The sequence below is a fragment of the Bos taurus genome, chromosome 9, assembly GCF_002263795.3.
Source record: "Bos taurus isolate L1 Dominette 01449 registration number 42190680 breed Hereford chromosome 9, ARS-UCD2.0, whole genome shotgun sequence".
Lineage (NCBI taxonomy): Eukaryota > Metazoa > Chordata > Mammalia > Artiodactyla > Bovidae > Bos > Bos taurus.
This window is the reverse complement of record NC_037336.1, coordinates 28,597,231-28,622,692: the sequence shown is the minus strand read 5'-3', so window position 1 is coordinate 28,622,692 and position 25,462 is coordinate 28,597,231. Positions and strand designations below refer to the sequence as shown.

The 25,462-nt window shown below is 39.5% G+C and overlaps 1 protein-coding gene across 5 annotated transcripts in view; it reads left to right on the top strand.

The window, feature by feature from the left end:
* PKIB (cAMP-dependent protein kinase inhibitor beta) overlaps window positions 1-25,462 on the top strand; it is a 120,432-nt gene that overhangs the window by 19,826 nt on the left and 75,144 nt on the right. For 2 of the 5 annotated variants that reach the window (XM_059889844.1, XM_059889843.1), the window contains exons 1-2: window positions 439-540; window positions 7,763-7,861. The exons of 2 other annotated variants lie outside the window; for them this stretch is intronic. The gene's annotated coding sequence lies outside the window, so the exon portion shown is untranslated. 5 annotated transcript variants of the gene reach the window in all.

The window sequence follows — 25,462 nt, the reverse complement described above, 5'->3', positions numbered from 1 at the left end:
TTTGTAAAAGGTTTGAAAGTCATATTTTTGAACGTGATTTTAAGAGAAATGGCCTCCTTTATGTGTGTGGTTTTTTTCTTTTTTTCCACAGGCTTTTTTTGGCCACAGATTTGGGCTCTAATGCATTAGTTTTCTGTCAGCTTCTCTAAAGATTCAAGGATAGAGTTTAAATTAAGGATACGTTCAAGGGTACCCTTCAGGGTAGGAGCTAACTCTGCTCTGATTTTTATTTAGTTGGGGAGCATCCAGAGAAATGCGTTTAGATTATATAACTAGTCACTTAGGGCCCCTAGCCTCCTGCTAACCCAGCCCTCTGGAGAGGCAGCGTGCTGCTGGGAGTAGCTGGGTCAGACTCAGCCCTGTTGCCTAGCAGTCCAAGAGGAGCAGTCATAAGGGGTTGTTGCTGAGCAACCAGGGGGCTGCTGCTGTTGTCTCATCTCCCACGGAGTAGTACAGTAGAGGCGGGCCTGTCCCCATGGAAAAAGCAGTACAGTCTGGCAGGGGGCCAAGCCTCCCTCAGAGGCGCAAGGGTTGTTAGCAGTAAGTATTTGACCTTAGAATCAAAGATGATAACTCATGTTGTATGAACATGCAAACAGTTTATGGAATTATTGATGTAAGTTTAATTAAACATGAACTTGGAGCAAGGCAGGTAGCTGTGACAGCCAGAGTTCTCTTTCAGATACATTCATTCCAGTTTCTTTCTCCTTCAGACTTTGTTGCAGTGTCTGTTTTCTGGGTCAATGGCAAGTAATTTTTTTTTTTAATGCCTCATGTAATATGTAACTTGCCCTATTAATGTTATTTAGCCAAAGCAAATATTTACATTTGAGAAAAACCAGCAAGCTAACTCCTGTGTAGTCAAGTGGGCCTGCATGGCGAAGTATTTGATTCAGTATCAACGCAAGGACTTGCTACTGTTATTTGAGATACTGCTTTGAATTTTCTCTTTGTATAGAAAAGTCAGAAGATACTTCACCAGGACCACATATGACTTTATTTTTTAGTATTTAACACTGTCCATAAATGACTCTTCAGGAGAGTTGATAGCTGAAACTAATTAATTCTTGTAAGAAGGAGAAGTTCTGATTTTAGGACTTAAAATTGCCTGTATTGAGTAAACCTTTTCCTGAAGATCCAGAAATATATATTAAAGGCCAAAAATTGAGCTCTTTCAGTGTATTGGAATAATACACAGTTACATGGAAGGCTAAAGTGTGAAGTAGAGGCATGAGAAATAATTAACACTGACCAGCTAGAGAGAAGTGATGTAAACCTTTCTTATCTCCCTCTCTCTTCCTGTTTTTTCATTCAGTATTTCTGGCCTTGTGCTGTAACTGTTTGCCTGTAACGGTTTTAGGAAGCAGGGCTTTGGGTACAGAGGAGGAGATTTGTTTGTTGGCATTAGAGTCTGTACTCTTTAAGGGACCTATATTCTTTTTGAAAAATGTACTTAAAAACTTAAAAATTCCTCTCAAGAAGTGCACACCGATTTTTGTTTTGCACACATGTCCGTGCACTAATGTGTCTAAGCCATTCAATTAGAGTACAACTGAGGTGGTGTATAGTGATAGAAAGTTTAAAATGTTTTCTAAGATGCCTTCTTTTTAAAGCTACTTAACATGTAAAAGTGAACTTTTTACTTTTTATCATGTGTATCATTCACAGAAGCATTCTATTTATCTTTGTTATGTAAGAGTGTTAATGAATCTAAAGCATATTCAGCCCAGTATATGCCAGGTACTGATCCATATAGATCGTGTGCTATGAGTGTTAAGTCGTTTCAGTCGTGTCCGACTCTTTGCGACCCCATGGACTGTAGCCTGCCAGGCTCCTCTGTCCGTGGGATCCTCCAGGCAAGAATACTGGAGTGGGTAGTCTTGGTAATCTTCTCCAGGGGATCCTCCTGACCCAGGGATTGAACCCATGTCCCTTAGGTTTCCTGTGTTGTCAGGCGGGTTCTTTGCCACTAGCACCACCTGGAAAGCCCCTATATATAAATTAAGCATGTCATTTAACTTTCCCAACAACTGTATGCGAGAGGTAGTATTATTATGGATGTTTTACACGCGGAGAAGTCTAGGCCTGCCCAGAAAGGTCAAATAACCAGGATAAATATGCACACAAAAGACTCATAATCAGAAAGTCTGTCTTCAGAGTCGTAATGCTTCTCGATCATAATGCTATATTTTGAGCTCTGTATTATTTCATGAGGGCAGCATGAAGCAATATTCACAACAAACTGTTTTTAGGTTATAATGATATAATGAGAGAATGCAAAATAGTGAAAACTATGGAATCTTTTACATAATTAAATTTGTTTAATTTACTGTTTGAGCCTATATAGTCCATAGTCAGAAGCCTTTTAAATCAAACTTTTTTATATCCATTCAAATTCAGTGGATATACAAAATAAATTCAGTAGGCATTTTGCACTGAGGTTGTTTCTCTTCAGGATGAAATATGAGATATATTTTAGTTGATATGTGAAATGTGAAGGAAGAGGAAATGGTTAAAAAATAGAGGAAATGAATAAGTGACGGTTTCTCCAAAAAAGTCATATTTCTTAGAGGTTTGCGATAAGAAGCATCAAGGAACTGCCTTTTAGTCATGAGAAAAATAATACAGGGGGAAAGTTGTATGTAAAAGCTAGGTCAACAGTCCAGGTATATTTTCAGCAATGATGCATAGCAGATCAGTTACAGGCTTTCTAGTCAGACAGAGCTGAATATGAACCCTGTCTCTGTGGTTTATTAGCTGTGTGACGTTAGAGAGGTATCACCATCTTCAAAAAAAGTCTGTTTTTCTTTTTTGGAAAAAAAGGTTAATTGTGATGATAAAGTGGAATAAATGCAAAGTGTCTAGCAAGACTCATGACACAGAACAGGTATTTATGAAATGTTGAAATCTTTTTTTCTCCTCTCCTAGCAGCAACACAAACAAAACGAGGGTCATCCTAGAGACCTGAAGGGTCAAGGCAGTTTGATAGTGGGATTGTGGGGCCAAAGTTGCTCAGCATTTTAAAGATTCTTGTTCAACTTTGCCAAATTGTTATGTAAAAACAATATTACAGTATAGGTATTATATTTTTAATTAGAAAACCTGATTTTACTTTGCCTATGGTTGTGATATTGATTTGAACCTTAGGAAACAGGATGTTTAACTGTGCTAATTGAATCTGAAACATGAATGTATTTCTGATTCTTAGTCATTTTCATCAGTTTCTCTTAATTCATTCTTTAGCTACTGAGGCTTCAGTCAAAAATTTTTGAATTAAATATTTTAGATAGATTAGAGATAGATTAGATAGATTTTAGATAGATTAGATAGATTTACAGAAATTAGGTAAATTTTTGATTTTGGTCATTTGTGTATATTTCTTATCAGCTGCTGTCGCTGTAACCCTGAGTCCCCTGAAACAGGGTCTTTGTTTTCTCTGTGGCATCTACCACATGGTTTAGTTGCTAAATAATGTCCAGGTCTTGAGACCTCATGGACTATAGCCCGCCAGGCTCCTCTGTCCATGGGATTCTCCAGACAAGAATACTGGCGTGGGTTGCCATTTCCTTCTCCAGCAGATCCTCCCGACCCAGGGATTGAACCCAGGTCTCCTGCATTGCAGGCAGATTCTTTATTGACTGAGCTACAAGGGAAGATTTACCACATGGTAGATAACAGTATTTGATGAATGACAGAATGGATAAAACAGGTTATTTGTGATTTTATGTACATACAATAGCTATTAAAAATTTTGAAAATGTAGTAGTTGCCAAGGATCTGGTTAGTAGGGTAGTTTAAAAACTATTGCAGTTGTAGAAATCAAGCATATACAGTAGAAAAAAATAGAAGATACTAGTCTAAGGGTTAAAAGAGGGAAACTTAAAAATATGGAAAGAAATTTGAAGAGAATACTGTAGTGCTAATTTAGTTGTGATCCCTTTTATAAATGGGCTTACCAGGTGGTGCTAGTGGTTCAGAACCCACCTGCCAATGTAAGAGACATAAGAGATGAGGTTTTGATCCCTGGGTGGGAAGCATCCCCTGGAGAAGGGCATGGCAACCCACTGCAGTTTTCTTGGCTGGAGAGTCCCATGGACAGAGGAGCCTGACAGGCTACAGTCCACAGGGTCGTAAAAAGTCAAACTCGACTGAAGTGACTTAGCAAATGTAAGTGTATTTCAGCTCTTAAAAAAGGTAAAAGGACCATGATATGGCATATCTGAAAATGCTAGAGATAAAATACTAAGTGCTGTAGATGGATGAATAAAACATTGCCATTCAAGATGTTCACAGGCTGCTAAGAGAGACAGACATGCACAGAGCCATCATGAGAAGTCGACCATGATAAGTGCATCAGAGAGTTATGAACAAAGTGATTTAGGGGCAGGGGTGATGACTCATAAGAAACTTGAGCAGTTCCAAAGAGCTTTACCAAAGCAGCAACCTTTGAGTTGGCTTTTAAGGAAGCTTAGAGCCTACTCGTGAGAACACAGGGGTATGACCTGCATTCTGGGCAGAAGGACCAGGAAGTTTTTAATATGGCCTATTTGTGCAATTTTTTTTGCTATTTGTTGCTAGCTCTATGTAGCCACAGAGAAGGCAATGGCACCCCACTCCAGTACTCTTGCCTGGAAACTCCCATGGAGGAGGAGCCTGGTAGGCTGCAGTCCATGGGTTCGCTAAGAGTCGGACATGACTGAGCAACTTCACTTTCACTTTTTACTTTCATGCATTGGAGAAGGAAATGGCAACCCACTCCAGTATTCTTGCCTGGAGAATCCCAGGGAAGGCGGAGCCTGGTAGGCTTCAGTCCATGGGGTTGCACAAAGTCGGACACGACTGACGCGATTTAGCAGCAGCATTAGCAGCAGCAGCAGCTATGTGGCCAAGGCATTCAAACCAGCACATTTTATCACAACTTGTACAAAGTCTGGGCTTTCCAGGTAGGTCTAGTGGTAGAGAACCCACCTGCCCGTGCCGGAGACCCCAGAGATATGGGTTTGATCACTGGTTCAGGAAGAATCCCCTGGAGAAGGAAATGGCAACCCACTCGAGTATTCTTGCCTGAAGAATCCCATGGACAGAGGAGCCTGGTGGGCTACAGTCCATAGGGTTGCAAAAAGTTGGACATTACTGAAGTGACTTAGCATGCATGCACTTAGAAAGTCTAATCAGTAAATACTGGGTTTTGAATATCTGGGTGAATGAGTGAACAAACTTACCTTCTTAATATGGGACAATAGTTTTCAAATAAAATAATTATATAATAAAGTAGTTATTGAAGGTTGTGTTTCTTTACTTGATTATACATGTGCAGTTTAAAGAAAAATTTAAACTTTGTGAACTCTGATTCACATTCGTCTCATTGGTTTTTAAGAAAACACAGCCATGGACTTTATTCCTATCATTCTGTTCTGTTCTTTCTGCATTTAATATCTACACTTTTGTTGGTTTGTTTAGATGCATGAGTTCAAATATGTTCCTTTTTTTTTTTTAAGTCTAAAGTAAAACCTCCCTAAATGGAGGCCACAGTACTGCTTATACATGAAGTGATATTTAGGTTGATATTTTTATTTCCTCTTTAGAAGCAGAACAAACATCCTATTGTACACATTCTCCATTCTCCAAGTAAAAACCTACAATGCAGTGATGGGGAGTGGGATGGTATTTCTTGTTGCAAAGTGTCCAGTAATATCTGGAGGATTTAGCTGGATTTTAGAGATTGTATTAACATTTGTGGCACAAATGACAGTTGGGTTTATTAAATGGCAGTTTCAGCCAATTAAGATTTCTCATAGTTTTGAGTTCCTTTTCTTTCCCTTTTCAATTGCAGTATGTCTTCGGAAGGCAAATATATTAGAATATGATTCCTTTGGTGTTTTGTTTTTCCTTTGGAAGCCAAAACAAAATGCTTCAGAACATCATAGTCCCGAAAAGAAGCTGTAAGACTTGGGAGTGTGATCACAGCTACCTTTTTAGGATCCCAAACCAAATCGGGTGTTAAACATAAGAAACACATATTTTACTTACGCAGGACTTCAGGGAGGGTAATAAAATAACATTGTGTATTTGTGTTTCATCGTCTGTGATCTTTCTTGATTCCCAGAACAGCCTGGAGAGATAAGCAGGGTAAATATTTTCATCCCCATTCGGTAAACAAGGCTCTGTCATTTACCTGTGGAAAAAGATGAGTCTCCAAAGTCAGCATCTGATGCAGGGGTGAGCTGGAGCTAGAACTGACGAGCACTTCTGCCTCGATGTTACAAGCCTTGAGGATTTTCTTTTACTGACTTACTTGTAAGCTATGAGGAAATGTGGGAAGGAAAGGCAAGAGAAAAGTAGTGAAATTATTTGCAAATGAACTTGAAAGATGGCTAGCATGATGCTGTTGGTATTTGGAAAAAAAGACTGTATTTGAGCATCATGGTAAAATATTACTGCCATGTAGAATTCCTAGGTTTTACACAAATTACAAATTCAGTTACTGTCCCAGTGTGAGTGGTCTGTGGAATATGGACTGGGAGGAGCATTTCTCAAACTGGGAAGACTAGTGAGAGACGTAATGTCTGTAAGAATCGTTGAGGTGGAGGCAGGTGTGGGTGAGGAGAGTGGGATTAGATGGTGCCTGTGGGAATGGAATTGAAAGGAAGAGTGAGTTTGAGGACAATTATGAACCTGGAGTAGACAATTTGGTGGCTTATGAGGAAAGAAAACAGCAAGCAGTACTGGACGCTCCTACTCTGAATGATCTTAGTAAAGTTAGCACATACAAGCATAGGCATATTGATGTTTCTGGCTCCATGCTTTATAGAAGAAGGAACAGACGATCTCCATAACATGAAACTTGGCTCTGTCATCTGGGACAGCTAAGCACTTGGCATGTGTCTGCTCAAGTATGTAGACCACCTGAGTGAAAGGGAGCCTGGTTTACTCAGCGATTGGCAGTGGCCACCTCTGTCAGAAATGTCCATGGAAATGAAAATAACTCAGTTGTTTTCTACATTATTAGTTTTTAAACAGGGGCTTTTGATATAGAAAGACCTAAAAGGATAGGAACAAGGAAGCTGTGCAAGTGTATCAGATGCCCATTCATAGCAAAATTTCAAGTTACCCTTTGATGCTGAGGCATTATGTGTGGGCCAGGTTTTATTGGGTGGATCTTCTCTTCCAGAATGCCAATCACTGTGTTATGTAATTGAGGAAAACAATGTCCTTGCTCCTTGGCATTGAAATTCGAAGATGACTGCAGGGAGGTATGGCTTTTAAAGTCACACATCTGAGAAAGGCTGGCACTCAGCTGGTGAAACTCATTTCAGTGGAAAGTTGAAAAGCTGAAGAAAGCAATGTATTTTGCTCTATTGTTGATTTTACTATTTAGTAGGTATGTCTCTGACTGCTCACATTACATGGTCTTGGGGTAAAACACAAAAAAAAGTTGATCCAAATACAACTGGGGGGTTTGAATAGGTGACAAAATAATAATGACAAAAAAATTTAAAAATAGGGAACAAAATAATAAGAGAGTGCTGAGCTGCTTACTCAAGGGAATTTATCCTGCTCTTATTATAAGTCAGAAACGAATAAAAGAAGTCAGGATGAGGAATGAAAAAACAGCAATGAACGTTATTTTTTAAATTGTGTGTCATTTTGTCATTAAATTAGATGTTATTGCCCAAGGAACCATTTGTTCTTTTCCAAAACAGACAAGAAACAAAGGATGTTTATCTTAATACATCTTTTTTTCCCCTTTGTTTCCTTCAAGGGTCATGGTATACTGAAAAGGCACTCAATCAAGAGAAATCTGGGGGGAGCTGGAAACCATCAAGTTATTGAGACTACACAGGGGGCAGAAAAGATAGAGGTGGGTATGCTTTTGATCCATCAATCCTGCTATTGAGGGTGTCCCTGAAAATGTCTTTGTTGCTATATATCCAGAGGAAAGCAAAGGAAAAGTAAAGTGGGAGGTCTGTATTTTAGAAAACAAATCAATATGGTTAAATGGAAGCTTGATAGAATCTATTGTTAATGTCAAATTAATAGCATGCATGTGGAGAACTTGAGCTACACATTTCCATCCAGTGTCTGCCAGGGACCAGCGATTAGTACACAGACTAAGCTTGGTGTGATATTTACATTCTTAGCTGTGTTTATTTAAACTGTACCTAACAGAGGCAGCTAGCCCATCAAAATAAAGTTTTAAATTTGTATCCTTTAGAACAGAAGGAAAATGTATAATATTACCTATAAACTTGTGTGTGTGCTCAGTCATATCCAACTCTTTGCAACCCCATGGACTGTAACCCTCCAGGTTCCTCTTTCCATGGAATTTTCCAGGCAAGAATATTGAAGTGGGTTGCCATTTTCTACTCCAGAAGGCCTTCCAGACCCAGGACCCAGAGATCAAACCCCCATCTCTTGCGTCTCCTGCATTGGCAGGCAGATTCTTTACCACGGCGCCACCTGTGAAGCCTATAAATTTACCACTCTTCAAATACTGATCTCCCTAGAGACCATAGCAATAGCTTTATAATCAGTACATAGAAGGAAATAGTTTCGATGACATTAACTGGTACACATAAATCTCAAATACTTTTTGAGAAACCGTTTTCTGTGTGCTGCTGATGGCCTCTCTCATCTCAGTGCTGTGTTTTCCCACTGGGAGTTAGAAATTTGCTCCCCTGCTTCAGTGAAGATGGCAGACCAGAGACCATGGAGTAAGTCTCAGACTGCAGGAAGCCTCCTCCCACTCTTGGATTCCATGAGAACAGAGCTCCAAGGGAACAGGAAAATGGAAGACGTTACATTTGCTTTGGGCTCATTGCCTGGGTTTCTAAAAAGCAATGCAGCTTTCCTATTAACCTGCTGTGATTTCATTTAAACAATGGCAGTGGATTCATTTTCTTGTGTCATCTGAGCATTTTTAGTACTTTTATGTCAACTTTTCAAGTCTGTGTCAGTGGAAATTGAAATCTACTGTTAATAAAAGGTAAAACTAATATGACAAAAATTTTTATCAGAAAGCATTTATATTTCTACATAAACGACTGGAATCTCTATACTAAGATAAAACAGCAAATACATTTATATACATTCATTTTGTATTTAAGGAAAATTGAAACTAACGTAAAATAATTGAGTCTTCATTGTGGGTCGAGTGGGTAGAGGCTTATAAACATAATCTCATGTAATCCTTGGAGAAGGCAATGGCACCCCACTCCAGTACTCTTGCCTGGAAAATCCCACGGACAGAGGAGCCTGGTGGGGTGCAGTCCACAGGATTGCTAAGAGTCGGACACGACTAAGCAACTTCACTTTGACTTTTCACTTTCATGCAGTGGAGAAGGAAATGGCAACTCACTTTTCACTTTCATGCAATGTAGAAGGAAATGGCAACCACTCCAGTGTTCTTGCCTGGAGAATCCCAGGGACGGCAGATTCTGGTGGGCTGCTGTCTATGGGGTCGCACAGAGTTGGACACGACTGAAGCGACTTCGCAGCAGCAGCATGTAATCCTCACAATGACTGTGGGGAAAGTAAGGAAGGCATAGTCATTCCTTGTGAAAAAGTGCACTTTGCCAAGCGTACACATTTGGCTAGTGGGTGGTGAAGTTAGGATTTGAGCCTGATTTTTGTCTGATGCTTATGCCTGTGTCCTTGACCACCTTGGATAGGGAGATTTGGCATGAGCTAAAAAGTATCTTGTGTCCATCAGGTATTTATAGTTGATGGTTGAAAATATACATTTTTAAGGAACACTTTATCCCTTATTCTATGAACTCTAAAAAAGAGATGAAACATTTTTCTGATTCATTTAGTGAGGAGCATTTAACAAAAAAAATTTTTGAAAAATAATAAAAGTGTTACAAAAAAGAATATAACAAAAATTCACTGAAATACTAAATATAGTAATGTAGAAATCAATAAAATAGAATAATACAACAAAATGATGTTTCTTCTAGAAATGTACAAGTGATTAAATATTGAGAAATTTATTGTAATTTCATAGTCATAGACTAAAGGATAAAACTACGATTTTTTCACTTCCTGATTCCAAATGACACTTGATAAAATGTAACTATATTTCTTTTAAGAACACACATTTATAAAATTTAGTAACATAGGAATAGAGAGCTGTTTTTAAATTGTGAAAAGCAGGAAAAAACAAAAACATTAGATGCTTACAACATGTCCTGTTTCATCACTTATATTTAATTAGCGTCTATAGATTTTAATAAATACAATAATTTTTTTAAATAGCTAACATTTTAAAAATTCTTATTGTATATGCTAGAAGCTGTTCTAAATGATTTACAAGTATTAACTCATTTAATTTTCATAACAGTTCTAGGGAATATTGACTACTGTAATTCTCATTTTACAAATTAGGAAGCTGAGACCCAGAGATGCTAAGTAACTTGGCCAAGATCACACAGCTAATAAGTTGTGTAGCTAAATAAGCACTCAAGTGGCTTAACTCATGAGTCTTTAATTTTAAATCATATGATATACTGCCTCTCAAAGGTCATAGTTATTAGCAGAGAGATGACATCTTTTTTTCTTAAAAGAGTGTATATATACTTTTTTTTTACTAAAAATCCCAAGAAAATTAATTGAAAAGCTGTTAGAATAAGAAACTTCAGGTAAGTGGACATACAGAGGATAAATATGTACAAATCAATTGACTTTTCTATAATAGCTACAAATATAAAATATGAAAAATGCCATTATAATAATAATAATGAAATATCATATATCTATGAGTAAGCTATAATAGAAATGTATAAGATTTAAATGAAGAAAATAGCATTTGATTGAGAAATGCAAAATAAGATTAGCAGTAATGAAGATTGATATTATATTCCTGGATGAGAATAATAAATATTGTAATGAGGCTAGTTTCCCCAAAATAATTTATAAAATTAATGCTATTCCATATAGGACCATAAAAAGAGTTTTAGGGCCAAGTTGGCAAAATGATTATTAAAATTCATCTGGAAGAATGAATAGACTAGGAAAAGCAAATTTTTGAAACAGAATAATAATGAAAAAGAACTTCTAATTCCAAGTATTAAAACATAAAAAATTACTGTTACTAAGACAGTATTTCAGTATGTTACTTTTTACTAAAATAAAGACTTAGGAGAAGCTAAATCATCTTGAAAATTCTCCAGATTTAAGCATACAAGGGTAACATACAATGAAGACTGCATTTCATGTTGGTAGAGAAAGTATTGATTATTACAAGAACAGAATCCTAATAGTGAATTGTTAGCAAAAATTGTAACCATGAATCTTTTGTTTGTATGAAATGCAAATAAATATTAGTTTAACTGAAAAAGAAGCATAATGAGATGTAACTGAAAAATCGGCAAACATAATCTGGTCTAATATGACATCAAAGGCAAAAACCGTAATTGGAGATTGATAGACTTGACTGTGGGACATATTAAAACTTTTTACATACAAACAGAAAGGGGACTCAAACAGCATGCCTAGCACTGGATCTGAAAATTCTTTTCAGGATAGAATGAATAAATCAGCAAGTGCTGACCAATATCCCAAGTGCACTACTCTTTTGAGGCTTCATAAAGCAAAGCCCATCCTGGAATAGTGCTCATTTGTTATTGTGCTGTAGGCACGGAGCAAATTCCAAAGATGAAATTCTAGAAATCAAATCATGACATGGAAGTTAGGATTGTTCCACCTAAAAAGGTCAGCTAAATTAGAATTGTAGCATACAAGAGAATAAGGAATTTCAGCTAGACAGTTCTATAATTCATACATATGCCAGGGCATTTCATTTCAATAGAAGTGATTTACAACATCATTGAGTAATGTCTGGAGTTTTACAATGTATTAAAACACTTTATCTCTAATAAAAGTGAAACAATTCTAGTTTTTTGTCTTGAATTGTGGATAATTGCATAGAGTGACACAAGGATAAAATGGAGAGAAGTATTTCCTGTTTTATTGTAGAGAATGGTGCAAGAAAAGTTGTTTCTTTATCTCCCTCTAAAGTAGCTTTGTTCCTTCTATGCTGGGGCTTTAGGACAAGTGGGAAAACAAAATGTATTATGATCAATGAACAAGGAAAAAAAGAAAAAGAAAGCTTTGATTTATTTTAAATATCCCAGGTGATATCAGCCTGGACTGACAGTCAATTCACACAAACATAAACAAAGCAGTCATTTTCTGTGCTGGGCCCTATTAGAAAAATTTCTAGACTCCAGTCTCCAAACAGACTACTCCTGTGGCTCAGTGGTAAAGATTCTATCTGCAATGCAGGAGACACAGGAGATGTGGGAAGATCCTGGGTTGGGAGGATCCTCTGGAGTAGGAAATGGTAACCCACTTAAGTATTCTTGGGCTTCCCTGGTGGTTCAGATGGTAAAGTCTTCCTGAAATGCAGGAGAACCAGGTTTGATCCCTAGGCGGTGAAGATCCCCTGGAGAAGGAAATGGCAACCCACTCCAGTATTCTTGCCTAGAGAATTCCATGGGCAGAGGAGCTACAATTCATGGGGTTGCAAAGAGTCGGACATGACTGAGCAACTAACACTTCAAGTATCCTTGTCTGGAAAATTCCATGGGCAGAGGAGCCTGACGGGCTACAGTCCATGCAGCTGGAAAGAGTCAGACATGACCGAGTACGCACACAGACAAGTCCCAAATATCTTGTGAGAAGAGTAAACGGCAGGTACATCAGCTTCCTCATCTTTCTGTTCACATTCAATCCCTCTGGGTGTCCCTGGTCACTGCTCTTTGCTCCTGAGGTCATTCCTCCTGTTCCATGCCTTTCTGCTGGTGGCCCCTCACCTGAAAGACCCTCCCCACCCCATCTCTTCCCATACGTGGTGTTCTTTTCCATTTCTAGGTTCAAATTGTCCACTGTTCTGCATTCCCTTACCCTTCTCTTCTATCCTAACGCAGCTATTATTCCTGGATCAAGTTTGTTTCTTCGGCTCGCTTTGTCTACCAACTCTAAAGAGGTTCTTCCCTCTCTGACGAAAGGGGTGGGATTGTTAATAGGTGACTTTTTCTCAGGAAGCTTAGAGGTATTGGGGGTTGGCTAACAGCCATCATCAACGTCCTCCCTATAAGGATTTTAAGGTACTCAGGAAGTTATATCCTTTGCAGATCCATCCTGAGGCTTATGAGACATACCTGGAAATGCCTGAATCTAAAAATAAGCTCTAATAACCCTGCCAAACAAAATACTGGTTTAAGCATATATCTTTATTTGTTCACAGATGTACACCTAGTTTATCTTTGTTTTTTTCTTTTGTACATACCACATGGCTTGTGGGATCTTAGTTCCCTGACCAGGGATCAAATCTGTGCCACCCTGCAGAGTCCTAACCACTAGACCACCAGGGAAATCCCTATACTTAGTTTATTTATTATTGACCATCCTCAGAAAAAAAGTTTGGAGTAGCCGAAAGAAATGTATAAAGTGTTTTCTTGTTATAAATAATAAAAGCAAAAGAGAAGCTTAGCCATTTTGTGTTAAATAAGAGGAACACTATCAAACAAGCACACCCTAAAGATAAAGAGATAAATCTTAAGAATTTTCATGCTAGCCAGACTGTCGATTTTGAAGACTTAAAAAAAACAGAGAGCAATGACTTTTGATGGGAAAACTGGGCAACAAAACAAATAAGACCACCAACAAAGAAATCAAACAGATACCCTTGTAAAGGAAAGAAAGGGGAATATATACAAAGAAAGGTAGTGGTCTTTGACACTTTAGCGCTAATTGTTAGTGATCAAAATAATGGCCATTTACTGCTCGCTGCTAAGTCACTTCAGTTGTGTCCAACTCTGTGTGACCCCATAGACGGCAGCCAACCAGGCTCCTCCGTCCCTGGGATTCTCCAGGCAAGAACACTGGAGTGGATTGCCATTTCCTTCTCCAGTGCATGAAAGTGAAAAGTGAAAATGAACTCTCTCAGTCATGTCCGACTCTTAGCGACCCCGTGGACTGCAGCCCACCAGGCTCCTCCGTCCGTGGGATTTTTCAGGCAACAGTACTGGAGTGGGGTGCCACTGCAGTCTTAGTTGTTTGCAAAACTCGTTTTCTCATTCTTTCATTCAGTGTTTATTGAGCACTTGCCTCATTTACTCTGTGCCATTTGTGAGCACTGAGGATGCAGAGCTAAGGATACTTTGCAGTTCTCCAGGGTTTTTGAACTGCAGGATCTAGAGATCTAAAGATCCAGAGAAAAACTGACCAGAGGACTGTGAGGAGACCCAAAGGTCGTCATATCAGGAATGATTGATGTTTAGTGCTCTAGAAAGGTCCTCATGTATGACATGCTAACTTTCTTCAGTTATATGAGGCTGATCATTTGCATGATTGAGGAGGCAAAACTAGGCTGAGTGGATGGAAATCAGAGAAAGATACATTGAATTAAAGGAAAGGCTGCCTGAAATTTTGTAATGGGCTACCTCTGGTACCTGAGATGGTCCCAGAAGCTTGGTACCACTAGGAAGGAGAGTGGTACAAGGGATTCATGTATGAAATGGTGAGGGGCTGGGGATGGAGTGTTGGGATTGACTCATCACTGAAGACAAAATATTCTTGGGTCTATGGTTGAGAACACTGACATGGGAAGGATTCCCTTGAAGACAGTACAATGAAGGACTCTAAGGAGTGAGGCCCACCAATTTTGCACTTAACCCTTAGACTCTGTTTTGGTAGTTCATGTTCTGTGTTTTATTAGTATAACTTACATATTGAGACATTTAAACAATGCTGAGAAGAACAAAGCATAAAATCAACTCCCACCTCTCAGAATTGACACATTTGCTTGAAGTCTTCCTTTTTAATGAAATAAAATGGTACAATTAAGTCTCCTTTCAGAAGTATCTATGAATTAGTGCATATTGTTCCAATCCATTTTATACTGTTACCCACAAGTTTATGCAACCATTCCAATATTTAGTCCTGGCTTGTGTTTTTTAATTTACAGAAATAATGCCACAGTACTTTTCATAACACTGAGTTATTGAGGTATCCGTAGTTATATATAGTTCTAGTTCTGTTCCCTTGGGTGAAATTTGTGGGGGTTTTTTTTATGCTTGTAATCTTCCATTTTATTTATTTATTTTTATTAAACTTTTTATTTTGGATTGGGGTATAGCCGATCAACAAGGGATGTTGTGATAGTTTCAGGTGAAGAGCGAAGAGACTCACCAGTAGGTATACATGTATCCATTCTCCCCCAATCCCCCCTCTCATCCAGGCTGCCACATAACATTGTAGTCCGTGTGCTATACAGTAAGTCCTTGTTGGTTATCCATTTTAAATATAGCAGTGTGTTTTTTGATAAGACATTTAATATTAACCCTTAGTGGCCTTCCTTACTCCTAAATTTGGCCCATAGATGATAAGATGTTATTGCTGGAAGATTTAAGAGAAAACATCATTGTAATTTATGTCTTTATATATGGTCTTTATATATATATTGGGACTTTTTGAAAATGACAGAAGCTAACCCAGATGGGAAGTCAGGACAATGTAAATAAACTAGGACTTTCCCAGACAAACCACAATGGAGGATTAGCCTACATACAAGGGAATCAAGCCTTTGGTAGGAGAAATGACTTTCTGGTAACACAAGTGCTAAGTGATTAGTCCTCAAAATACCAGCCCAAATCTCAAATCAAACACTTTCATGGGATAAGAAAAACGTGGAATGCTTTCCAGTCCATTGTTCTTTTCATCATGGACTAGATGTTTAATAAAAATGCAGAGAAGTAAGATAATGAATTCTTAGAGTTAGCTCATCAGGAAATTGCTGGTATCTTGCCTTCAGAATGGGTGTTAAAGTCTGGCTTTAATCCATCTTTTCTTCCCTTATGATTGTTCTCTCCCTGCCCAGGCAAACATAGTTATCACTTCTTTTCACTGGATAAAATACCTTGTCCCATTTATCCCATTAGGTAGTGGAATGTGGCCAGGTAAATCAGTTTTCGCTGGTGACCAGAAGTCATCTGTTCCATTTAGTTGTCTGCTTACCTTTGCCCGATACTTGTCTTGTTAACAGCTGGCTAGGTAATGAATATGACGTGTCTGTTTCAGCAAGGTTTGGGTGTGCCAAGATTGTACAAGAGACAAAAAACTGACTCACTAATAGGGGATTTTAGTTCCAACTCAAGTCTATAATTTTCTTAACAGAAATTAAGGCCCAGTCTCAGGTATTCTTCATATGAAGGTTGTCTTGCAGTTATATCATTTATCCTACGTAGAGTTTGGATAAGTATTTCATCATTTCATTTTTACTTAAACTTTTAAACTAATATAACTCCTAAGATTGAAAGGCTTGCAAATATTTTAAAGTTTTACTCATTTCAAATCTGGTTTTGTTTTTACAAGATATTTTATACATTTATAAGATACATAAAACCAGTCTTCTTGACTGCTTGCTGGCAATAATATCTAATTGCTAAAGCATTTTATAGAAGTTAAATGATACATTGAAAGTGAAAAATTATCATGTATAGAGTGTCAAATTTCATCTAATTATGTTCTTAATAAAATTAAAGTTAATTTGATTATTTTACAAATAAATTCACTCTGTAAAATACTAATTTACAAATGCTTCAGAACAAAAAACTTTTGATTAATTTAATATTAGCATATAATCATACTTTGTAAATAGCACAGAGATTGTAGTCATAAAAAAGAAAAATCCATTGGTAGGGAAGTATAGTGCTAGTGCTTACCGTCATTGTAAAACACAGCCCTAAAAGGTCAAGGATATAATTCTTGAAAAGATGATGTCATTGTCCAAAAGCTGCACGTGAACTGATTTTTAGTATTTGTCTCAAATATTGTATCTTTAAATCACTGGAAGATATCATGAATATTTTAGCTGTCAGTTCAGTCAGTTCAGTCGCTCAGTCGTGTCCGACTCTTTGTGACCCCATGAATTGCAGCCTCCCTGTCCATCATCAACTCCCGGAGTTCACTCAGACTCACGTCCATCGAGTCCGAGATGCCATCCAGCCATCTCATCCTCCATCTCATCCTCTCCTCCTGCCCCCAATCCCTCCCAGGATCAGAGTCTTTTCCAATGAGTCAACTCTTCGCATGAGGTGGCCAAAGTATTGGAGTTTCAGCTTTAGCATCATTCCTTCCAAAGAACACCCAGGACTGATCTCCTTCAGAATGGACTGGTTGGATCTCCTTGCAGTCCAAGGGACTCTCAAGAGTCTTCTCCAACACCACAGTTCAAAAGCATCAATTCTTCAGCACTCAGCTTTCTTCACAGTCCAACTCTCACATCCATACATGACCACTGGAAAAACATAGACTTGACTAGACGGACCCTTGTTGTCAAAGTAATGTCTCTGCTTTTGAATATGCCATCTAGATTGGTCATAACTTTCCTTCCAAAGAGTAAGTGTCTTTTAATTTCATGGCTGCAATCACCATCTGGAATGATTTTGGAGCCCCCCAAAATAAAGTCTGACACTGTTTCCACTGTTTCCCCATCTATTTTAGCTGTAGTTATTATTAAAATTGTCAGTGTATAATTGTTCCATATGTGGGCCTGGCCACTTCAGGGTAACTAAAAGGACAATGTCCCTCAAGGGACATTATATCCACGTCACCTAACTATCTGTGAAGGATCCTCTTTGGTTTAGTTTGGTTGGTGAAAGTGAAAGTATTAGTTGCATAGTTGTATCCAACTCTTTGCAGCCCCATGGACTGTAGTTTGTCAGGCTCCTCTGTCCATGGAATTCTCTAGGCAAGAATACTGGAGTGGGTAGCCATTCCCTTCTCCAGGGGATCTTCCTGACCCAGGGGTCAAACCCGGGTCTACTGCACTGTGGGTAGATTCTTTGCCACCTGAGCCATCAGGAAAGCCCTGTTTGGTTGGTGTTTAGATGCTATTTGTATGTCATACAGAACATGGCTCAACTTTGTGAGCTGACTGCTAGGGGGCCACTTAAAACAAGCCCCTTCACTGAAAATGGTATTAATCCATAGAGTCTGTTTTAGGTATTTAAATGAATGTGCTGTGCTGTGCTTAGGTGATCAGTTGTGTTTAACTGTTCGCAACCCCATGGACTGCAGCCCGTCAGGCTCCTCTGTCCATGGGGATTCTCTCAGCAAGAATACTGGAGTGGGTTGTCATGCCCTCCTCCAGGGGATCTTCCCAACCCAAGGATCAAACCCAGGTCTGCCTCATTGCAGGTGGATTCTTTACCATCTGAGCCACCAGAGAAGCCCATTTAAATGTTTATCATAGCTTAATCACATCACATCAAGTTGTAATATCAGCAGCACTTTAAAATTTTTCTTTAGCTGTTTTGCTTGTGACAATTTATTATTATTATCCAGGCAGATAAACATGAGATTTCAAAGTCTTTCTGACTAGTGGAATATTTGAATGACTTGGAAACATTGGTGGAAAGAGAACATTGGAAGTCAAATCTCCATTCTGGACCTGACTTTACTACCATCCAGCTGCATGAGTCTTAGCAAGTCATTTGGAGATAACAGAACAGTGCAGTGGATTAAATCACTGGCTACCAGATTTTAGTCCCACTTGTGCCATTTGTTACCTGCTGAATTTCTTAATCTCTCTGTGTCAAGGTTAGGTTCTCATCTGCAAAATGGAACTGATAATAGTTCCTCTTTTATAGTGATTAAAAAGATTAAATCAATGGATATTTATAGAGCACTTAAAATAGTAGGCTACTCGCTTGTGGCTCAGTTGGTAAAGAATCTGCCTGCAATGTGGGAGACCGAGGTTGGATCCATGGGTTGGGAACATCCGCTGGAGAAGGGAAAGGCTACCCACTCCAGTAATGTGGCCTGGAGAATTCCATGGACTACATAGTTCAGGAGGTCGCAAAGAGTTGGATATAACTGAGCAACTTTCACTTTAAAATAGTGTCTATATGACTGTTTAATAAAACTTTACTGTGATTGGACTTCATTGGGTTTGATTTCTACAAGAGTGTTTCTAGTTTGAAGATTATATTAAGTTTCTGTTTCTTGCCTTTGTTTTCAGTATACCTCATTAAGCTGATGCTGGTGAAAATATTGTTTCTAAGCAAATCAGTGGCTATATGGTCTAACAGCAGTGATTTTTTTGTTGTTTGTTTTAAATTAAGGGGCATGTGTAAAACTAATTTTTTAAATATAGCCAAAATATCTGTGTGTTTCATAACTGTATTGACTGAGACAATCTCTATAACTGGGTTTGGAACTTGTGCTGGTATTATGTAGACATTTTGTTTACCTTCTGAAAGGTTAATTTATTTCGTTTTTTAATTTCCATTTTTTTCAATGTGCTATTGGATGGCAATCTGTTTGAAAAACTGAATTGGACTATTTCTTTTCACCCCTATAGTGTCAGTGAAAAAATTCCACTGTTTATCAGGTTTTCTTGGTACAGGTTTGTACATGACTTCTATCTTTCTAAGCTTATCACACACCCATAACTCTGTTAAGCAGTTCTCAGTCTCTTTTAATTAAGCTTGAAACTTGTTAAAATTGAAATATTTTGTAGTTCTTAGAGCAGTGTAATGTCAGAATAAGAGTGGTGGTAGAAGGACAAATTAGCTTGTTTTTTAAAGACAGGACATGCCTCAGTGGTGAAAGAGGCATGTCAGTCTAGTCTAGCCAGTTTTCCCAGGGCCTCGATTTCATTCTCCAGCCCCAGCTCCAACCCTGGGGCCATACTGTGATCGGACCTCTCTGTTTATCTGCCTGGATATCTCCTGCTTCCAGACTCTGTGTCACCACAGCCCGCCCACCTGCTGGGAACTGAAATGGGAACTCGTTCTAGCCCATGGGAGACAGTCCAGCCATGCTAAGTGGCTTTATCTTCTGGAGAGAATGATGAGAACAACAGGAGGCTGTCCTGACAGGCAGGGAGCCGGAGTCCAGGTTGACCAGCAAGATGCGGCAGATGGTGTCCCAGCAGGTGGGCGGGCTGTGGTGACACAGAGTCTGCAAGCTGGAGATATCCAGGCAGATAAACAGAGAGGTCCGATCACAGTATGGCCCCAGGGTTGGAGCTGGGGCTGGAGAATGAAATCGAGGCCCTGGGAAAACTGGCTAGACTAGTGCTGAAGCCCATTTGGAGGGAGGAGGGTACCAGCCAGGGCATTAGAGCAGAGACCTTTATGTGGGGCCACAGGTGAAAGGTCAGTCTCATCAAGGCTATGGTTTTTCCTGTGGTCGTGTCTGAATGTGAGAGTTGGACTGTGAAGAAAGCTGAGTGCCGAAAAATTGATGCTTTTGAACTGTGGTGCTGGAGAAGACTCTTGAGAGTCCCTTGGACTGCAAGGAGATCCAACCAGTCCATTCTGAAGGAGATCAGTCCTGGGTATTCATTGGAAGGACTGATGCTGAGGCTGAGACTCCAATACTTTGGCCACCTCATGCAAAGAGTTGACTCATTGGAAGAGACTCTGATGCTGGAAGGGATTGGGGGCGGGAGGAGAAGGGGACAACAGAGGATGAGATGGCTGGATGGCATCACCGACTCGATGCACATGAGTTTGGGTGAACTCTGGGAGTTGGTGATGGATAGGGAGGCCTGGTATGCTGCAGTTCATGGGGTCGCAAAGAGTCGGACAGGACTGAGCAACTGAAGTGAACAGGTGAAAGAGGCCTTGTGACCCCCTCAGTTTTGAGGGTTGTATGGTCTGAAGGGTTGCTGGAGTAGGGAATGGGGCCAGTCTTTTTAGATGCTGCCTTTGATCGTCCTTAGTATAGATTCATGTGACTGTCTTTCGAAAAATGAAAAACACAAATGTGTTAATTACTCAATTGTGCTTTATTGCTAATGAATTAGAAGTCACCTGTGATTTAATTCGCTGTTGGGGTCCTTTAATGGACCGGAACCTGGTGATCAGGAGTCCACGATAAAAAGGTGAAAGAGAGAGCCGGAGGGAGGGAGAGAGAGAGAGAAAGGAAGAAAGAAAGTAAGACACGGGGACCCGAGCTCTGATGGAGCAAAGGTATTTTATTAGCACAAATGCAGGCTTATATATCTTTATTAAGATGATTACTCAGCTATTACACAGGATGAAATTTTATCAATAGCCACAATATGGGTAGTCTAATACATACAAGGTCGCTGACGCTGAAAGGAGTCACTGAAGGGAGTTACTGAAAGGAATCCAAGCAGATACCGTTTCTCATGATCTCAGTCCTGAGAGCTGCATGCAGCTCTACTCGTTCTCAGAATAGGAACTGATAAGGAACAGAGAATTTAGGGGAAACAGCACATAGAAATCCTCCTGTTAAACATTCCCTGACAATTTGCCTTACCTGTTTTCATTCTTTCTTTCTTTTATAAGGCTTGCAGTAACTTTCAAATCAGAATGAATTCCTTGCAGTTGAAACTGCTCACATGGAGCTTAAGTGCAGCATACAAAAGGGGTTGTTATTTCCTACTCTTCTTGGATTTATCCTAAGGGGGAAGTTTTCAGAGAAAAGAGTATAAAATGAGAGGATTAGCAAGCAAGCGGTTGTTTCTGGCTGAGCTTTGCTTGAAATGGAGGAGGAAAGGGCATGGAAGCTGCTGAAATTAATTTCCTTATAATGACATGGAGTGTTACCTGGCCTTTTCCCTGGGGGTCATTTCAGACCTTCTTACGTTACTTGGGAATGCTCTGCATCAAATGGACACCTCCACCTCCAAGGAATCAGGGAGAACAATTTAATTTTTATTCTTGACCTGTGTCCTATCTTTTAACAGCTTTGTGCTTTTGATCTAGATTTTACGCCTACTGACATATTTGTGATTAAAGGAAAAAATCCTCAGATAAAACATAATCCAAGCATTCCTGTTCCTTTTGTTTTCAGTTAAATCTTAGGCTGATGTCCACTTTTAAAAAGTATTCACTTGGTTATTATGAAATTCCAAAGCTTCATCACTGTTTCTCCAAGTAGTGTTTTCAATTGAAGAAAATCCATGATTCTATAACTTTCTTTGTGATATTGAGTATTGTCTAGAGAAACTAAGCATTTATTTATCAAATAATTTATGTAATTAAGGTCAGGATAAACTTGGTTGTTATGAAATCTGGCTTAAAATTCTGACTTTCTCAGTGTCTTTGGGGGAAGTTACTTATAACAGGGTTTTAGTTACATATCTTAATTTCTACCATATTCATAGAAACACTGTATTTCTGGTACACCCTTGGGAATCACAATGGATAACAAGGTTCCCTTTTTTAATGGAATTTTTTAAGTGGAAATCATTTTAATATGTCTCACTTACATGCCTTCATAATTTGAACATAATTATATTAGAGTTCCTCCAGATAAACAGAACCAGTATGACTTATTGCAAGAGATTGGCTTAAATATTTGTGGAGGCTGCCTGAAATCTTAAGGCAGGAAGGGCAGGCTGGAAAACTCCAGGGCAGAAGCTAATGGCACAAGTGGTGTTGCTTCTTCCTCAGGGAAAGTAGTTCTGTTCTGAAGACCTCTCCAGTGATTGGATCAGGCTTTCCTCACAGCTCAGTCAAAAAATCCTGCCTGCAACGCAGAAGACTCAGGTTCAATTCCTGGGTTGGGAAGATCCCCTGGAGAAGGAAATGGCAACCCACTCCAGTATTCTTGCCTAGAGAATCCCATGGACAGAGGAGCCTGGCAGGGTACAATCGGTGCGTGGGGTCTCAACAGTCTGATAAGACTCAACCAACACCAACCAATGATTGAATCAGGCCTATCCAGATTCTTGAGAATGATCTCCTTTACTTAAATTGATTGATTGTAAATGTTAATCACATCTACAAAATTCCCTCCCAGAAGCTTACTCCTTGGAAGGAAAGTTATGACCAACCTAGATAGCATATTCAAAAGCAGAGACATTACTTTGCCAACAAAGGTCCGTCTAGTCAAGGCTATTGTTTTTCCAGTGGTCATGTATGGATTTGAGAGTTGGACTGTGAAGAAGGCTGAGTGCTGAAGAATTGATGCTTTTGAATTGTGGTGTTGGAGAAGACTCTTGAGAGTCCCTTGGACTGCAAGGAGATCCAACCAGTCCATTCTGAAGGAGATCAGCCCTGGGATTTCTTTGGAAGGAATGATGCCGAAGCTGAAACTCCAGTACTTTGGCCACCTCATGCAAAGAGTTGACTCATTGGAAGAGACTCTGATGCTGGAGGGATTGAGGGCAGGAGGAGAAGGGGATGACAGAGGATGAGATGGCTGGATTACATCACTGACTCGATGGATGTGAGTCTGGGTGAACTCCAGGAGATGGTGATGGACAGGGAGGCCGAGCGTGCTGCGATTCATGGGGTTGCAAAGAGTCGGATACGACTGAGTGACTGAACTGAGCTGAACACCTCATTCAGTGTTTGATTGAGTAACTGGGGATCACAGCCTAAACTGATCATCACAGTTCACTCCTTGTCAATTTGACATGCAGACACATTTCCTTAAATCATACTTAATATCAAAATAAATAACAACAAAGTCATACTTATGCCTAACATGAGCTATACTGTGTATAACTGAAAGTGTGCTAACCCTTTCCCCAGGAGAGGGGCAAGGTCCCTGGGGGTTCACTCTTCTTATAGACCATAACTTAAATACTGTGATATAAAGTTACCTGTTATTAATATATCTTATATTAGAAGACAAGCACTTGAGAGGGAAGAAAACAACAAATATTTGAGACACACAGACAAACATAAATAATAGAAAAATGAAGAAGACGAGTAACTTAACAGTCCTTATTTCTGAAACTGGTCACATGGTCTTGGCTGGTGTGTATAACTCCTTTCTTCCACTACTCCATGCGTATATTCCATTATTTCCTTTGCCCTCAAGCAGGTACCTCAGCCCCTTCTGGTTCTTTGCCCGGAGAGGTGACCCAAACCTTCATTCCTAAAGAGTCTGAGCCACTGATTATTGTTTTATGGTTTTTTCATTGGCTTGTGAATTGAATTGTGGTTTTCTTGACCTTAATCACAGAACTTGATAGTAACAAGAGATGCCCTGAGGGATCTCCTGTATTACAGACGTACTCTTTCTTACTCTATTGTGTAGCACAGCCCAACTGCCCCTTCATAATCAGGATCAATCACTCCAGCCAATATAGAAACTCCCTTCTTTACCTGTTGATTCAGAGACCTGAGGAACCCAAGGTGACCCGTGGCAGCTTTTACTCAGTTCAGTGGAATCATTGCTGTGTCTCCAGGTGAAAGAACTCTTCTCTTTGAAACTAAGACCTCTTGACCAGCAAAACAACAGATTACAGGGATGGGAAGCAAGGTTTTGCTAGCAGATTACTAGGGATAATACTGAGTGGAGTCCCTCTCATTTCTACCCCTTGATTCCTGGACCCATGAATCCTGGCTAGGGGAGACAGTATCACACCAGTGGATGCTGATTTATAGTATTTATAATCTCTTCCTGGAGCCTTGGCACCTACTGCCACCTTGCTAGCACTGTAACTGAGTCTTCAAAGGCCATTCCACTGTTCTGTCATGCTTTCTGCTTCAGGATGATGGATAAAATTGTAATACCAGTGAATGAGCATTGCCAGACTTCATTTGCTGTGAAGTGTGATCAGAAACAAAAATGCCATGTAGAATACCATGATGGTGGATAAGGCATTCTGTACATCCACACGTGGTAGTTTTGGCAGAAGGATTGCTTGCAGGGAAAGCAGCTCTATATCCAGAGTGTCTGTTGCAGTAGGAAGAAAGCACCCCCTCATCCATGATGGAAGAAGTCCAGTATCATAAACCTGCCACCAGATAGCTGGCTGATCATCCCAGGGAATGATGCCATGTTGGGAACTCAGTGTTATATTTGCTACTGAAAGCTTAGGCACTCAGCAGTAGCTATAGCCAGGGTAGTCTTGGTGAATTCAATTCCATGTTGCTGAGCCCATGTATAATTTTTCCCTCTGCCCTGATGGTCACTGTTCATGAACCCTTTGGGCAGTGACAGTAATGGCTGGGAAAAGAGACACAGATCCATGGAATAATAGGTCCTCTTGGCTGTTTAATTATTAAAATCCTCATCTGCTGAGGTCACCCTTTGGTGAACATTCACATGGGACACATCTTTGCCTATTCAGAGGGGTCTGTTGATACACCTTTTCCCCAGATTACCTTCTACCGATTTTCTCATCATTTTCTTTCCAAATTGCTGACTGTTCAGTCAAACCATTGGCCACAGCCTATGAACCAGTATAGTTTTATACCTCTGGCCATTTCTCCTTCCAAACAATATGAACATCTAGCAGCACTGTCCAAAGTTCTGTTCTCTAAGAAGACTTCCTTTCAACCATGGTTCTTCAGAAATGTATTAGAAAGGAGCTGTGGTGCAACAGGTCGTCACTTTTGATGCCCACATATCATATGAACCACTTGTAAGCCAAGCCCAGGTTTTCTCTTCCTCAGTCAACAAGTTTTAGGGAACTCCCCATGAGGCAATAGATACAGACCAGTGAAGCATAGACGAT